This window comes from Stegostoma tigrinum, chromosome 8, assembly GCF_030684315.1.
Source record: "Stegostoma tigrinum isolate sSteTig4 chromosome 8, sSteTig4.hap1, whole genome shotgun sequence".
Taxonomy (NCBI): domain Eukaryota; kingdom Metazoa; phylum Chordata; class Chondrichthyes; order Orectolobiformes; family Stegostomatidae; genus Stegostoma; species Stegostoma tigrinum.
In genome coordinates, this window is record NC_081361.1 from 42,660,661 (window position 1) to 42,672,350 (window position 11,690).

The window sequence follows — 11,690 nt, forward strand, 5'->3', positions numbered from 1 at the left end:
GAAAGGGAGAGGAAGATGTGTTTAGTATTGGTAGTACACTGGATGTGGCAATAGTGGAAAATGATGATTGAATGTGGAAGCTGGGGTGATGAGGGTGAGCTGAAGGGGAACTTTAATGAGAGGAAGAATTGCTAATAAAAATGGTGGAGATGGTCAAGGGTGCTCTCAACAACCCTATTGAGGAAAAAGGATGACATCTCAGAATCACTAAGGCGGAAACTTGTAACATCAGGGCAATTACTGGAGAATGGCATGTAATCCTTCCAAAAATCCAGGATATGAGAAAGTATAGTCAAGGTAGAGATGTAACAGTCTGTGGCTCAGAGTGAATACTAGTTGATTCCTAATACCAGAAATGGTGACAGAGAAATCACAGAAGGGAAGAGTTGGAGAGGGACTATGTGGAACTGAGAGAAGATTGGAAATTGGAAACAAAGCTGATTAAGTATTTCAATTCAGGGAAAGAACAAAACAGGACACACTGTCATTTATCTGTCACCAACTGCCAGTAGTTACCTTCCTCCATCATAAGGTCTGAAGTGGGGATGGTCGCCAATGAATGCACAAGGTTAAGTGCTGTTCATGACTCCTCAGATACTGAAGCAGTCCATGCTCAAATGCAACAAGATCTGGACACTATCCAGGCTTGGGCCAACAAGAGTTGCAAGTCACATTCATGCCACACAAATGTGAAGCTATGACCAACCCCAATAAGAAACAATCTGACCACCGACCCTTGACATTTAAAGGTGTTAACTTCACTGAACTTCCAATATCAACATCATTGAGGTTACCTTTGGTCAAAAATGCAATTGGACTCACCACAGTGACTACAAGAGTAGGACAGAGGCTAGGAATACTGTGGTGACTAAGTCAACACCTGACTCCTTAAAGCACGTCAGGGCACAAGTCAGGTGTGTGATTGAATACTTCCCACCTGCTTGGATGAGTGCAGCTCCAACAACACACAAGAAGCTTGACACCATCCTGGCAAAGCAACCTGCTTGCTTGGTATCACATCCACAAACATCCATTCCATCCACCAACGCTCAGTAGTAGCAATGTATACTATCTACAAGATGTACTGCAGAAACTCACTGAAGGTCCTCAAATTGCACCTTCCAAACCTGTAACCACTTCCATCTAGAAAGACAAGGGCAGCAGATACATGGGAACAGCACCACCTCCAAGCCACTCACCATCCTGACTTGGAAATATATTGCCGTTCCTTCACTGTCACTGGGTCAAAATCCCAGAAATCCCTCCCTAATAGCAATATGGGTCAACCCACAGCAGATTGACTGCAGCAGTTCAAGAAGGCAGTGCACCACTACCTTCTCAAGAGCAAATAGGGATGGGCAAGAAATGCTGGCCAGCCAGCAATACCCACATCCCATCAGGGATCAGCTTGAGTACATTCGGAACAGGAAATATTCAATATGTCCTACAAAAGACAGGATAGCTAGGAACCAAACAGGTACCTATAGCAACCTCTTTGTTTTTTGAAAGAAGTGAGATAAGTTCAAAGAGAAGTTGTTGCATTAGTGGAAATGTTCAGCCTAGCAGAGGAGGGTTGCAGTCAGTGGAAACCTTTTAGAATCCAAGGAAAAAACCAAGAGCATTCAAGCTATTCCATCAGGGGATGGGGTTGCAGGGAAATTAGATACCCAGGGTAAAGGGGAGTTACATTTGGGTTGATCTGTCACCCCAATCTATTTTTAATTGACATATCCAACATTTGAATTCTTCCCTTGTAAAACCCAATGTGTCCCTCAGCAGAGAGTTTCTTTACTCTAGAGTAACTACACATTGGGACCAACTTATAGATTGGAGTCCTGGAGGGAGGACTGCAAGAGAGGAGGCAGGGGAGTGAGAGTAAGCGAGAGATAAACAAACAAGAGTGCAGCTTGTTTTATACATCAGCAATGCTCTGGTAACTGGTGATTCAGTCAGCTTTCTGTTGTTTATCTGCCTCAGTCTTATTGTAAGAATACTAAGGTCAGTGTGCAAAATATCACCAGTGGCCAATTTTCATTGTCCGTCGGTTCATGAATAGTTCTTTGCTGAACCCTACAGATTTCCTCCAAGGTTGCTGCTCTTTCTGTGTTTGGATTTTCCCCTCTGCACCTGTTTCCTTCCCTCCACCATCTTTTAATTGCATTAGTGTTTGAAGATGTTCCACATTCATGATTGAACATGTCAACAATCAGAACTTAGAGGAAGAAAATATCTATCCCTTGCAGCATCACCTCTCACTGTTGTTCACTGACCTATGTTGTACATCAACGACTAGAATAGTATCAAAGCACAATCTAAACAGGATGCTATATGTTCTTATGGGGAATCCTGTAATTTAAACTGCTACTTTGTGTGCATAACTTAGTTCATTGAAAATTGGTTCACACATTTGGTGAAATCTACATGGTAAGTTCTTCACAGCCAAACGTTATTTCTAAGTAAAGGCTCAGATCTAGCCAACTGAAAATATAAGAAGGTCCTGGAGAGGTTGGAATCATTCATGTGGGATGCTGAGACTGCACAATGAAAGGCAGGGGTATCCTTATTCCAGGTTCCTCTCCCTCTCAAGAAGATGGAATGGTGCCATGGGCACCTAGACAGAGGAAGAACCACACAGGGGCCCTCCAAATATTTCCTCTGAGGGCATTTTAGAGGTACCCAGTCCCTCTAGTTCCGCTCTCCCTGCAATCTCCAATATTGGAGAAATTGCAGCCCAGGAGAATGAATCTGAGCCGGTTAATCTTTGTGTGCTTGGGGTCTCTAGTCACAAGTGCCCCTGGGATTGTCTGCCAAATCTTTCAAGCCAAAAGGTCTATTGCAGAGCAGGGTCCCTTCAGCCCAGCTACAGACTCGAGAACGAGGTGACGCATCATTGTAAAGACCCTTCCACCTCTGTAAATATATAAACACTCTCAGTCCCATTTTAGCTGGAGGACCTGGTAAAGTGGTCTCCAAGTTAGAGATTTGCAGCCTCGTTATGCATCTTAAGGATGATAGAAGTTATACTGCCGAGGCTGTGTTCATCTCTGAGAACGTCCTAGAAAGCAGTAAATGTCATGAATCGTTTTCAAGCTCTTTACATTCATGAGTGCAGCCTTGGCTTGACATGCCCAATTGAGGAAAATATAGAAACTAAAAGCAACAGCTTCTTCCCTGCTGTTATCAGACTCCTTCACTGGACGTTCAAAGTTCAAATCTAATGTTGATCTTGCTTTTTGTGCACCTTCCTCACAGCCATAACTTTGTATTCCTTGTTCTGTTCAATCACCCTACAGTCTTTGTATGTTATGATCTGCCTGCAAAACAAAACTGTTCACTGTACTTAGGTACATGTGATAATAATAAATCAAATCAAATCAATATGAATGTCTTGTGCTTAGACCCAGCTTCTACTCATCATGCACACTACTGGCAAACTTGCATGTACAATTATGTGATCATTGATGACTACACACTTCTCTAAGGGCAAAAGTTCATTCTATTTATGTGCTTTATAAGGGAGACCACAGTCACTAAATGATGGGTGCTGTCCAATGCTCTCCTAATATCCAAACTCTGCCTCATAACGCATTGTCCCTAATGGGAAAAGGTGGTGTAAGACCAACCTCTGACACTTTAGTTGTTAAAGTGAAGAGAACTTCAACATTAATGTCTTCTGACAGTGTGTGTAGAATTACAAATGTTGAACTCTAAATGATGGGGGGAGGTCAAAAGGATCAGTTTCAGGATACTGGTCATAGGAGAACTCACTAATCAGCTCACAGATGATCATGTGAAGCCCCAGAAGCTAACTTTCCCTCACATTATATGATGTTATAACCCTGTCTGAATGAGTGCTACTCCTTCCTATTGCCCTTCAAGACCTACAATATTCTCATTCAGGGATGTGGGAGCAGCAAATGCTGTAAAGTGTTCAACAAGTTGGTAATAATAACTTCTATTGCACAGCAACAAAGGCAAATGAAAAATTTTGCGAGATAACACGGTCAGAAACGAAGAAGAAGGGTCTTGGCCCGAAACGTCAGCTTTCCTGCTCCTGTGATGCTGCTTGGCCTGCTGTATTCATGCAGCTTCACTCCGTGTTATCTCAGATTCTCCAGCACCGGCAGTTCCAAAGAAAAACATTGCATTTGCTTTTGGCAGCTGCATGTCTTTGCATCAACAAAATATACAACAAAACTGAATGCAATCTTCACCCAACTCAAACATCTTGAAAACAGACATCGATAAGGTTCTGTTTGACTCCGTGTGCCCAAGAATGTGTCACTCTAACACCCTCAAAGTTATAGAGATAATGGGAACTGCAGATGCTGGAGAATCCAAGATAATAAAATGTGAGGCTGGATGAACACAGCAGGCCAAGCAGCATCTCAGGAGCACAAAAGCTGACGTTTCGGGCCTAGACCCTTCATCAGAGAGGGGGATGGGGAGAGGGAAATGGAATAAATAGGGAGAGAGGGGGAGGCGGACCGAAGATGGAGAGTAAAGAAGATAGGTGGAGAGAGTGTAGGTGGGGAGGTAGGGAGGGGATAGGTCAGTCCAGGGAAGACGGACAGGTCAAGGAGGTGGGATGAGGTTAGTAGGTAGCTGGGGGTGCGGCTTGGGGTGGGAGGAAGGGATGGGTGAGAGGAAGAACCGGTTAGGGAGGCAGAGACAGGTTGGACTGGTTTTGGGATGCAGTGGGTGGGGGGGAAGAGCTGGGCTGGTTGTGTGGTGCAGTGGGGGGAGGGGACAAACTGGGCTGGTTTAGGGATGCAGTAGGGGAAGGGGAGATTTTGAAACTGGTGAAGTCCACATTGATACCATATGGCTGCAGGGTTCCCAGGCGGAATATGAGTTGCTGTTCCTGCAACCTTCGGGTGGCATCATTGTGGCACTGCAGGAGGCCCATGATGGACATGTCATCTAGGGAATGGGAGGGGGAGTGGAAATGGTTTGCGACTGGGAGGTGCAGTTGTTTGTTGCGAACTGAGCGGAGGTGTTCTGCAAAGCGGTCCCCGAGCCTCCGCTTGGTTTCCCCAATGTAGAGGAAGCCGCACTGGGTACAGTGGATGCAGTATACCACATTGGCAGATGTGCAGGTGAACCTCTGCTTAATGTGGAATGTCATCTTGGGGCCTGGGATGGGGGTGAGGGAGGAGGTGTGGGGACAAGTGTAGCATTTCCTGCGGTTGCAGGGGAAGGTGCCGGGTGTGGTGAGGTTGGAGGGCAGTGTGGAGCGAACAAGGGAGTCACGGAGAGAGTGGTCTCTCCGGAAAGCTGACAGGGGAGGGGATGGAAAAATGTCCCACCCACCACCCACGCCCTCCACCTCCTCCAGGACTTCCAATTCCCTGGCCCCCAACACCTCATATTCATCATGGACATCCAGTCCCTGTACACCTGCATTCCACATGGAGATGGCCTCAAGGCCCTCCGCTTCTTCCTGTCCCGGAGGCCCGACCAGTCCCCTTCCACCGACACTCTCATCCGCCTAGCTGAACTCGTCCTCACACTCAACAACTTCTCTTTTGACTCCTCCCACTTCCTACAGACTAAGGGGGTGGCCATGGGCACCCGCATGGGCCCCAGCTGTGCCTGCCTCTTTGTAGGTTACGTGGAACAGTCCCTCTTCCGCACCTACACAGGCTCCAAACCCCACCTCTTCCTCCGGTACATTGATGACTGTATCGGCGCCGCCTCTTGCTCCCCAGAGGAGCTCGAACAGTTCATTCACTTCACCAACACATTCCACCCCAACCTTCAGTTCACCTGGGCCATCTCCAGCACATCCCTCACCTTCCTGGACCTCTCAGTCTCCATCTCAGGCAACCAGCTTGTAACTGATGTCCATTTCATGCCCACCGACTCCCACAGCTACCTAGAATACACCTCCTCCCACCCACCCTCCTGCAAAAATTCCATCCCCTATTCCCAATTCCTTCGCCTCCGCCGCATCTGCTCCCACGATAAGACATTCCACTCCCGCACATCCCAGATGTCCAAGTTCTTTAAGGACCGCAACTTTCCCCCCACAGCGATCGAGAACGCCCTTGACCGCGTCTCCCGCATTTCCCACAACACATCCCTCACACCCGACCCCCGCCACAACCGCCCAAAGAGGATCCCCCTCGTTCTCACACACCACCCTACCAACCTCCGGATACAACGCATTATCCTCCGACACTTCCGCCATTTACAATCCGACCCCACCACCCAAGACATTTTTCCATCCCCTCCCCTGTCAGCTTTCCGGAGAGACCACTCTCTCCGTGACTCCCTTGTTCGCTCCACACTGCCCTCCAACCCCACCACACCCGGCACCTTCCCCTGCAACCGCAGGAAATGCTACACTTGTCCCCACACCTCCTCCCTCACCCCCATCCCAGGCCCCAAGATGACATTCCACATTAAGCAGAGGTTCACCTGCACATCTGCCAATGTGGTATACTGCATCCACTGTACCCAGTGCGGCTTCCTCTACATTGGGGAAACCAAGCGGAGGCTCGGGGACCGCTTTGCAGAACACCTCCGCTCAGTTCGCAACAAACAACTGCACCTCCCAGTCGCAAACCATTTCCACTCCCCCTCCCATTCCCTAGATGACATGTCCATCATGGGCCTCCTGCAGTGCCACAATGATGCCACCCGAAGGTTGCAGGAACAGCAACTCATATTCCGCCTGGGAACCCTGCAGCCATATGGTATCAATGTGGACTTCACCAGTTTCAAAATCTCCCCTTCCCCTACTGCATCCCTAAACCAGCCCAGTTTGTCCCCTCCCCCCACTGCACCACACAACCAGCCCAGCTCTTCCCCCCCACCCACTGCATCCCAAAACCAGTCCAACCTGTCTCTGCCTCCCTAACCGGTTCTTCCTCTCACCCATCCCTTCCTCCCACCCCAAGCCGCACCCCCAGCTACCTACTAACCTCATCCCACCTCCTTGACCTGTCCGTCTTCCCTGGACTGACCTATCCCCTCCCTACCACCCCACCTACACTCTCTCCACCTATCTTCTTTACTCTCCATCTTCGGTCCGCCTCCCCCTCTCTCCCTATTTATTCCATTTCCCTCTCCCCATCCCCCTTTCTGATGAAGGGTCTAGGCCCGAAACGTCAGCTTTTGTGCTCCTGAGATGCTGCTTGGCCTGCTGTGTTCATCCAGCCTCACATTTTATTACCCTCAAAATTATGTTCTGTCCCGTTAATGTCTACGCCTTCATCCTCAGATTATTGTTGCTATCCTCCCAGCCCTTCAGCATCCATAACATCCCCTCCTTGCCTGTTCCAATCATACAGCATGCAGAATGGAAGGATTATGTGGCACTTTGTGCTTGAGGTGTACTGCAAGGCCCTGAAAGAGCAATCCTAAGTGTCTGAATCTTATCTCAATGATGCTCCACAGATACACTGGCGAAAGTGTTGACTCTATCCACCTTATGCCTCAGTCAGTGAGTTCCATATGAGAGTCATCAGCAGAGAATCACAGCATTGTCATAAAATGAAAATTGTTTCGGACTCAACTCTCAAACTCAATGTAAGTCTGTCCAGGGCTGTTTCCTTAAATTCCATAACTGATTCCAGGATCGATTCATATACACTTAGAATAGCCCTTTTATCTCACTGTAATCTTTCAACTCCCTCTGAAAGGGATGCCTAACCTTGGCCAAACAGTTAACATTTTCTTCAGGATCCAGGCTGGTAAGCCATTGCAGTTGCTGCTGGTTTGCAGACTCAAGGCAGCAAAAGAGTCCCATTAGACCTAAACTGAGTAGAACTCATATGCTGGCACCCAGGAGAGTGCACCCCTGGAAAGTCCACTGACAGCAGTTTTGGAACAGTTAAATTGCTCAGCAACATCCAAATCAGAACCAATCAAAATAAACGCCTGGTTAAATGATCAACTGGGTTCTAATGGGGGTTGTTACTGGCGCGGCCATTTCAGTGATCACAGAACCAGTCTTTAACAAAGCTCGGTCTGGACTCCAACCCTTAAGTTTGCATAAGAACTTGGTAGACTGAGAATATTTATGAGAGAACCTTTACTGATTAAAGCTACAACTTCAGTCCCAAGCTCAGATGAGAAACAGCTGGTTCAGTTACCACTGATTGCAGTAAAAGTCTCCAGCCCAAGCCTGATGGGGTGAAATTGGTTGAAAAAGATTCAGTTAGGTTGGCACAACATTTTTCAATTCGAAAATGGCTGCCTGAGTGAAGTCTTAATAAAATACCTGAAAGTCTATCAGGAAGGTCTAGGGACTATAAAAGGACCCAAGACCACCTTGCATGCTGACCAGGAAGCAATTGCACAATTCTGCAAGGCCTGACCAGTGCCATTTTCCTTACGGGCAAAAGTAGAGGAAGAAATCAGGAGGCTGGAAAGTGAAAGAATCAAAGTAGTTCAGTTTGCAGAATGGGCAGCGCTGGTTGTACTGAATGTGAAGCCCAATGGGTCGGTTTGCTTCTGTGGGGATTTCAAACAAATGATAAACCACTATTTACAGCTGGATAAACGCCCAATCCCTCACACAGAGGATTTATACACAAAGCTGTCCAGGAAGCTGGACATGAGCCATGCATACTTGCAATTATAGTTGGATGAGTACTCCCAGAAGTATGCTATAATTAATACCCATAAGAGTTTGCACTAATATATGAGACTGTCATTTTGGGTTTTGTCAGCCTGTGCAATTTTTCAGTGAACAATGGAGAATATTTTACAAGGTCTACCCCAAGTCACCAATTATCTAGATGACATGCTAATAACATGGAAGAACAATAAGGAACACTTAAAAAACGAGGACATAGTCCTTAGATGTTTCTGCCAGGCAGGTGAATGCCTTAGACAGGAAAAATATGTTCCAGCCACCTACTCGGACTACAGAGTTGACAAGACCGGGTTACATATATTGAAAGATAAAGCGAGGGTGATCAAAGGTTCCATGGCTCCCACTTCTGTACTAGAGCCTGGGCTGTTGAATTATTACAGAAAGTTCATACATAACTTGGCCTCCATCCTGGCATCTTTGCATCAACTCCTAAAAAAAGGCTCAGCCATGGAAATGGTCATGTCACCAAGCCATTGCTTTCAGGAAAATGAAGAAACAGCTATCATCCTCTAAAGTGTTGGTACACGATGATTCCAAGCGAGATCTGGTATTGTCATGCAATGCCTTCCTGTCTGGCACCAGCGTTGTTTTAGCTCATAAAAACCAAAAGAACTGTGGATGCTGTAAATCATGAACAAAAACAAAGTTACTGGAAACGCTCAGCGGGTCTGGCAGCATCTGTGAAGGAGTAAACAGAGTTAACGTTTCGGGTTTGGTGAGCCTTCCTCAGAACTGGCACCTTTGGCAGAACTGGCAGTTCTGAGGAAGGGTCACCGGATCCAAAGCGTTAACTCTGTTTTCTCTTTCACAGATCCTGCCAGACCTTCTGAGCTTTTCCGGCAACTTTGATTTTTGTTGTAGTATTAGGTCATAATTGGCACAATGGAGAGGAGCACCCAATAGTATATGCATCCAGGACTTCGGCTAATGCAGAGCTAAAACATGCCCAGACAGAGAAGGAAGATTTGGCGGTCATATTTAGAGTTAGGAAGTTCCAAAAATATATTTACAGGCATAAATTTGTAACAATAACAGACTACAAACCCCTGCCAGGTCGACTTAAAGAGGACACGGCAGTGACACCCATAGCTTCAGGCTGAATTCAGTAGTGGGCTCTAAAACTAAATGCATATAATTATAAGTTGGAACCCTGTCCAGGAGGCCAAGTAGCAAATGTGGATGCACTGAACCATCCCCTGCTGGCAGATACATCACCAGCAGTACTGCCATAGGAAGAGTGCTTCTGGACATATTTCCAGTCACTGCTGACAATATCAGACTTTGGGTGCAAAGGGATTCAGTCCTGGCAAAACTGAAACAGCTGGTGGTGATGGGGGAATGCAAAGGGCTATCACAATCAGAATAAAGACCAGATCACAGTAGAGGATGGAATGTTATTATTGAGGGCAAAATTGATTGCTCTGAGCAAAGGTCACCGCCAGAAACCGGCTGAACTCCACCAGGGTCATCAATGGGTTTCTGAAATAAAAGTGTTGGTGAGAGGTTGTGTCTGGTGGCCAGCATTGGATGCAGACATAGCTGCGTTGGTGAGTCAGTGCACAAAGTGCCAACAAGGACAAAAAGTACTGTCAACAGCTCTCCCCCACTCGTGGGAATAACTGGGTAAACCTTGGACTCAGTTAGACACCAACTATGCAGGTCCTGTCATTGGCTCAGTTTTCTTAGTCATTGTGGACACTGGCTCAAAGTGGCTGAACATGCATTGCGTTCATTCGTCAAACACAAAAATGGCGGTAGAAAAATTGCGTGCATCCTTTGAATAAACAGGCTCCCGAAAGTGTTGGTTACAGATAACAGGCCATTGTTTACCAGCAGGGAAATTGAGTATTTCCTAAAGTTGAATGGCATTCATCATATCAGGACAACTCCATACCATTCAACATCCAATCGTCCGGCAGAAAGAGCAAGTCCAAACTTTGTAGGCAGGCTTAGAGAAACAGCCTAAAGGCTCACTAGATACCAAACTGAACCAGTTCCTATTTGTTTATCAGTCCACACCTATAGGGATAGCTCCAGAAGGTTTGCTAATGGGGAGAAGCCTCCGCGAATGGGGTTAAATCTGATCTTCCCCAGAGGAAAGGTGAAACGGCATCAGAAACTCCAATGTCACACACAAGACTCTGCAAAGCAAGAGAGACAGATTGCTTCAGGGCATGAAGTTTGGTGTAGGAATCATGGGAATGGCCCTTCAGAGGTAAGAGGCCTGGTCAAAGTGAGGTGAGGTCCAGTGACGTATAAAGTTCAGGTCAGTGAGACAGTCCTGAACAAGCACATTGACTACATGAAAGCTACAAACTCGCAAATGGTATTGGAGTGATATGTGCCTGGCTCATCCACTGCCTTTCAGAGTGTTTTGGAACCGGGGCTTCTCCCTCTCCAACAAGCATTGAAGAAACCTTGGAATCTGAGATGGACACGGCCGACGTCACCACCTCGATGCCTTTGCTGCCTGACAAAAAGAATTAATTTCCTGTGCTACACACCACCCGTATCAGAAGCAGAGTTGGAGGAACCTGACCCCAGTGCTAAAACATTCCAGGACGTACTACAAAAAAAAAGAACTGTCCTATGTTCTCAGACACAGCGGGAGGGATGTAGTATCAGAGATAATGGGAACTGCAGATGCTGGAGATTCCAAGATAATAAAATGTGAGGCTGGATGAACACAGCAGGCCAAGCAGCATCTCAGGAGATGTAGTGGTTGTAATGAGGTGAGCCAGGTAGACCTCATAGAATATGCATTTCCTGAATAGGTCAGTTAATCTGATCCAATCAATGAGCCTTGGCTGACAGGTATAAACAGGGGTGTCAAAGGTTCTGTTTACTCTTAAGAGCTAGCTCTGAGTCAGCTTGATCAGTGTCAAATGCTAAGCACATGTAAATAAACGATAACTTGGTGACAGAATACTGACTTCTGTGGAGTTATTTCACAAAGAAGATCAAGAAACTCTTAACTGGTTACAGACAGCATATATTAAAATAAAGCAGTGCTCTAAACAGATTTTGAATATTGAACCAATAAGTATCACGACGTACAGCGTACAAAATTACAAAGTAGATT